Here is a 5,246-nt window from a genome sequence, read left to right as displayed (position 1 = left end):
ATATATATAAGTAAAGTGCAGATGAGTGCAGCACCAAGTCTTTATATGATTCTACCCACCGCTGGAGAAAGAAGAGGGTTAAGAGGACCTGTGATGTTACCAGAATAAAGGTACCTAAAAAAAATGTAGATGTATTTATTTTTTGTACAAGGTCGGGGGTACTTCAGTGGAGATGGGACCAGTTGGACTTTAAATATGAATTTTTCTTTGATAAATTTCTATTCCTTATTTAACACATTTTTCTCTTTCTATTTTCACGTTGAAGTTGTATCGCCATTTAAAAGAAATTAAATATGCTTTTGGTTTAAATGAGCCAACACCATTTTTTAATGAATACGGAGAATTTGTTTATCACTACAAAATAATAAATTGCATACATACAGATAACGGCACTGTGATTTATAATGATGTGGGAAATTTTACATCTTGGGCTCCAGAAGATCAGCAACTTCAAATTAATACTGAAGCCATAAGATGGAAGTTTGGCAGTGAGGTAGGCTGTATGTGATCAATGATGTCACCACGATCGCTTCCTCCTCCCTTATATAGCTGATGACAGCTCAGCCGGGCCTCACATATCATTTGGCATTGTGACTGATGTATAACAAGGGACGTTTTTGAGGAGATTTGTTAAAGCGGGGGTTCACCCGTACATGACACTTTTTCCCCTTAGATGGATGCTCGTTTTCTCTAGGGGAATCGGCTATTTGTTTTAAAATATGTGCAGTACTTACCCGTTTACGAGATGCATCCTCTCCGTCGCTTCCGGGTATGGGCTGCGGGAATGGGCGTTCCTTCTTGATTGACAGTCTTCCGAGAGGCTTCTGACGGTCGCATCCATCGCGTCACGATTTTCCGAAAGAAGCCGAACGTCGGTGCGCAGGCGCAGTATAGAGCCGCACCGACGTTCGGCTTCTTTCGGCTACGAGTGACGCGATGGATGCGACCGTCGGAAGCCTCTCGGAAGACTGTCAATCAAGAAGGAACGCCCGCTCCCGAAGACCCATACCCGGAAGCGACGGAAGAAGATGCAGCTCGAAAACGGGTAAGTACTGCTCATATTTTAATACAAATAGCCGATTCCCCTAGACCGAACGAGCAGGAATCTAAGGGGAGAAAAAAAAAATTTAATAAATGGGTGAACTCCCGCTTTAAAGAACTTGTCAAATATTTGGGTGTCTATTTCTAAGTAAAACATTTTTTTTTAAATAAATAGGGCTATTATGTACCCCATACTCATCCACATGGGGGGCAGTATCTGAAGGCCATCTAGTTTTTTAATGGGGCTTCCATATTCCGATAAACCTGCAGACTCTGATAACAACTAGGCAAGGGTTGAAGTGAAGAGGCCCTTGTCCTTATCAACCTTGAGACAAGTTGCTTTGTCTGAGGCGTTCCCCCCAAGTAAGGTACTTTCCTTGTGTTGCCCCCCCCCCCCATTCTTCCTGGCCAGCCAAGCTAGATGCTTGGATTAAGGGTGTGGTATGATTTTTTGTGGGACCTCACGTATTTTTAAAACCTGCACCAGACTCAAAGGATTCAATATGTATTGGGAAGACGGCACTACGCATTTTTCATTCTTCATTTTAAACAAAACAGGGTAAATTGCCAACAAATTACATTCTTTGTCAGTTTCTATTTTTTTTTTTATATATAAAGCAGCACACAAAGCCCACAAAAGGTCCTCCAAAATACATGGAAGACTCTTTGTAAAGAAACTGTTTATGACAGTCATCAATTTTATTAATGTTTTTTTTGTCGATGCTGCTGAAGCACTTTCTGTACTTCAGAGATATATCACTTCAGGTATGTTATTTAAAGGATATTTTTTTTTTGCATTGGTAAATGTTCTTCAGGGCAGTGCGACCCCATGTTTTTTTTTTTTTTTTTACAAGCTGTAATAGGCCCTACCTTTACTGGCACATAGACATTGGCCAGTAGTTCACTGAGGCTGACCTTACTGATTAAAATCTGTAGATCTATGCTGGGCAGGGGTGGACTGGGCCAGAATCAAATTGCCCCCCAGGCCATTCTGATACCCCCTAAAATGGCCGGTGTGCCACCGGCTCAGAATTGGGCATTTACAGTTCTGATCTGGCTTAGTGCTACTGCTTGGATGGTGCAGGGGGGGGGGGGGGTCCGGCAGTATGCACCTGTGTATGATTTTCTTTTCGCTCGCCATCAACACAGGAGAAGTCAGAGCCTGCATTCTGGGAATACTTGTGGTCATGCCTTGGGAGACAGCAGGACTTGTGTGTTTAGCCTGATGCCCTCCCTGTGACTCTCCGCTATGCTGCTTGCTTGGCTTGCCTAGTGATGTGTTGCTCACTCACCAGAGAAGGTCCAGACTCTATGGGTAGTGCAGTGTGTGGTGGCAGTGATAGCACAGTCTCTGCTCCTCGTCTGTTTACTGGGCATAGTTAAGGGGCAGACTCTCTATCACAGTCCCTCTGGGGACAATCAAGTGGAGCAGTCTCAGATACTCCTCCACATGATTTTTCCAACAGAAAGATTGCTCCATAATAATTGTCCCCACTGAGAGAGATTATCTCTCTCAGTGGGGGTAATTTGCAGTCTCTCTGTAAGGGCAATGTGGAACAGTGTTCCCCTGTGCATGCAATGTGGAGCGGTCTCTCTTTCTCTCTGTGTTGGCTATGTGAAGCAGTCTCGGTCTATGCAGGCAATGTGGAACGGTCTCTCTTTCTCTCTGTGTGGACTACTGTATGTGAAGCACTCTCGCTCTATGCAAGCAATGTGGAGCGGTCTCTCTTTCTCTCTGTGTGGGCTATGTGAAGCAGTCTCGCTCTATGCAAGCAATGTGGAGCGGTCTCTCTTTCTCTCTGTCTGGGCTATGTGAAGCAGTCTCACTCTATGCAGGCAATGTGGAAAGGTCCCTCTCTGTGCAGGCAATATGAAGTGGTCTCTATCTCTGCGGACAATGTGAAGCAGTCTTTCTCTCTTTGGGAAAAATGTGGAGTGGACTCTCTCTCTCTGTGTGGACAAAGTAAAGCAGGCTCTCTCTCTCTGTGGGAAATGTGAAGCGGTTTCTCTCTGATGCCCCCCCCCATCCATGTGTCCAGCCGCCTGATCTAAATACAGGGCGCCCGACTCATGGTTTCCAATGGTGGGGGTGTGTTTTTTTTAAGCATGTGATTAGAGCCTGAGGCTCTACTAGGCTTCAAAAAAGGGTGGGCTTGGGGAGCAGAGCACTGTGCCCCGATCCCACCCAATTGTGTGACAATAGCAAATGTATATTCGATATTGCCACATTGATCCTCCTCCCATCCAATCAGGAAGTGGGTCTGAGACCGTCACCTGATTGGCTAAAAGGACAGGCAATCATATTGGATACAGGAGAGAGGAGCCACATGGCGGAGGGAGGGAGGATGTACCATGGATGAGGACACAGGAGTTGCTGCCTGCCACCCGAAGAAGCCCGCAACCCATCCGCTGCCTGTAGGAGCCCACTGCCTGCCGCCTATAGGAGCCTGCAACCTGCCCCTAGGAGCCCACAACCTGGCCACTGCCTGCCGCCCATAGGAGCCCACTGACCGCCCATCCCAGCAAGTGGGGCAAGTGCTGGGGGGGTTAATCCCAGAATGTTTGCCGCCTCCCCTCAAAAAAACAACACCAGCCGCCAATGTTCTGTACCATGCAATCATGTTGGGGCAAATGCAATGCAGTTGCAACCTGCATTTGGGGTGTCCTGAACTTTTCATTGACAGCCGCTGCAGATCCCAAGAGCAGTGCATTTGGAATGCAGTGCAGGAAACTTGCAGGGGGTGCGGGTTTCCTGGACTGTGTACCAATGTGGTCAAACCCTGATAGAGTTTCCCTGCTCCACTTTCCCAGTCTGCATAGGACTACTTCATGGTGTTAGGGTTTTTCACAATAAAATGCTGTGAGGGAAAGCCAAGTTCCTGTACGTCTTTCCACACCACATTCCAGTTGACACCCACATTCTTGCGATCTTCTGTGGGTGTCACTGCAAGTTAACGACACCCTGAATGCAGGTTGCAAAAATTATTGAGGGGTGACGCCATGATTTACCGCACCAGGTGACACCAACCCTAGTGACACCACTGACAAAGAGAACCAGATACTTTCTCATACAAGTACATGGTACAACAGGCACATATCAGGAATAAGAAGTGTGGCGTTTATATATTCTTTTATTCTTAGTTTGTATAATGTAGCTTCATTGCACCTCTACAAAATAATATTCTCTGATTTTTAGGTTCCAATATCTCGATGCTCAGAACCCTGTTTACCTGGCAGCAGAAAAATGTTTGGATCTTCAATTCATGAATGTTGCTATGAGTGTGTCCCATGTCCAGAAGAAGAGATATCCAACATTTCTGGTAGAGTTTGTATTTGGTGATAAGTTACTTTTGGACTATGTACCATAGAAGTTACCGCTATAGTTATAGTTATAGCTATATACTTACCTGGCAGGGGAGACACCATGATCATGAAGGTGGTTCTCCCAGGGCGAGGCACGGCTATTGCACACTCTAGGCCGTGCTGATCGTGGTTGTCTTCCCTGCCGGTTCTCGGCCTTTTGGCTGGGACTGGGTGTGGTATCTGTCCTTATCAGTTGTCAGCGGAGCGCTGAAGCACCTCCTACATGGGGAGGGTGAATGCAATCCAATGACGTCATTGCACCTGGAAGGATGGTTTCAGCAGGGACTACGCTGTGCTGCCCGACAGAATACTGGGGGCCGGCCCATGGTTGAGTCTGAGCCATCTGGAAGGGTGCTCCTGGTGAGGATGGGTGCTGTGCTTGGTCTTGGTCTTTTTGCCGAGTTCTAGTCTGGCCTTCTGGCTGGCTGGTGTAAGTGCTATCTCTGTCAGCGATCCGGTAGGAGGAGCTGGTAATGCCCTGGGATAAGACGGGGCAGCACCATGCAAATCCGCTGGGTTGGCTGGCAGGGGTGGAGGGCTGCACTGGTCGGTCGGGGGGTCGGATATGGAACGAAAAGCCTATGGTGCATGTGCCCCTGGAGTGGCAGTCCAGGGGTATCTGAAGATCACTGTGTGTGAGGGACACATTGATTGAAGGATACCACGGTCACTGCACCAGATACACGCTTTTTTTAGCACCTGCCTCCTGGGCCGGGCCTTTTGGCTAGGACCGGAGGAATTTTTTATTCCTGGCCGGAGGGCCTGGTCATTGTTTCACCACAATGGCCACTTCTTTCACTCTCCTCTCCACTATCCCTTCCCCCACTTTATTTTATTTAAGC

General features: G+C 47.3%; 1 pseudogene; it reads left to right on the top strand.

Moving 5' to 3' along the window:
• Positions 1-4,440: 4,440 nt before the first annotated feature.
• On the top strand, positions 4,441-4,575 carry LOC120925660 (annotated as a pseudogene).
• Positions 4,576-5,246: the final 671 nt, after the last annotated feature.

This window comes from Rana temporaria, chromosome 1 (assembly GCF_905171775.1).
Source record: "Rana temporaria chromosome 1, aRanTem1.1, whole genome shotgun sequence".
NCBI classification, from domain to species: Eukaryota; Metazoa; Chordata; class Amphibia; order Anura; family Ranidae; genus Rana; species Rana temporaria.
Note: the sequence above shows the minus strand (reverse complement) of the source record. Positions and strands in the feature narration are given on the sequence as shown.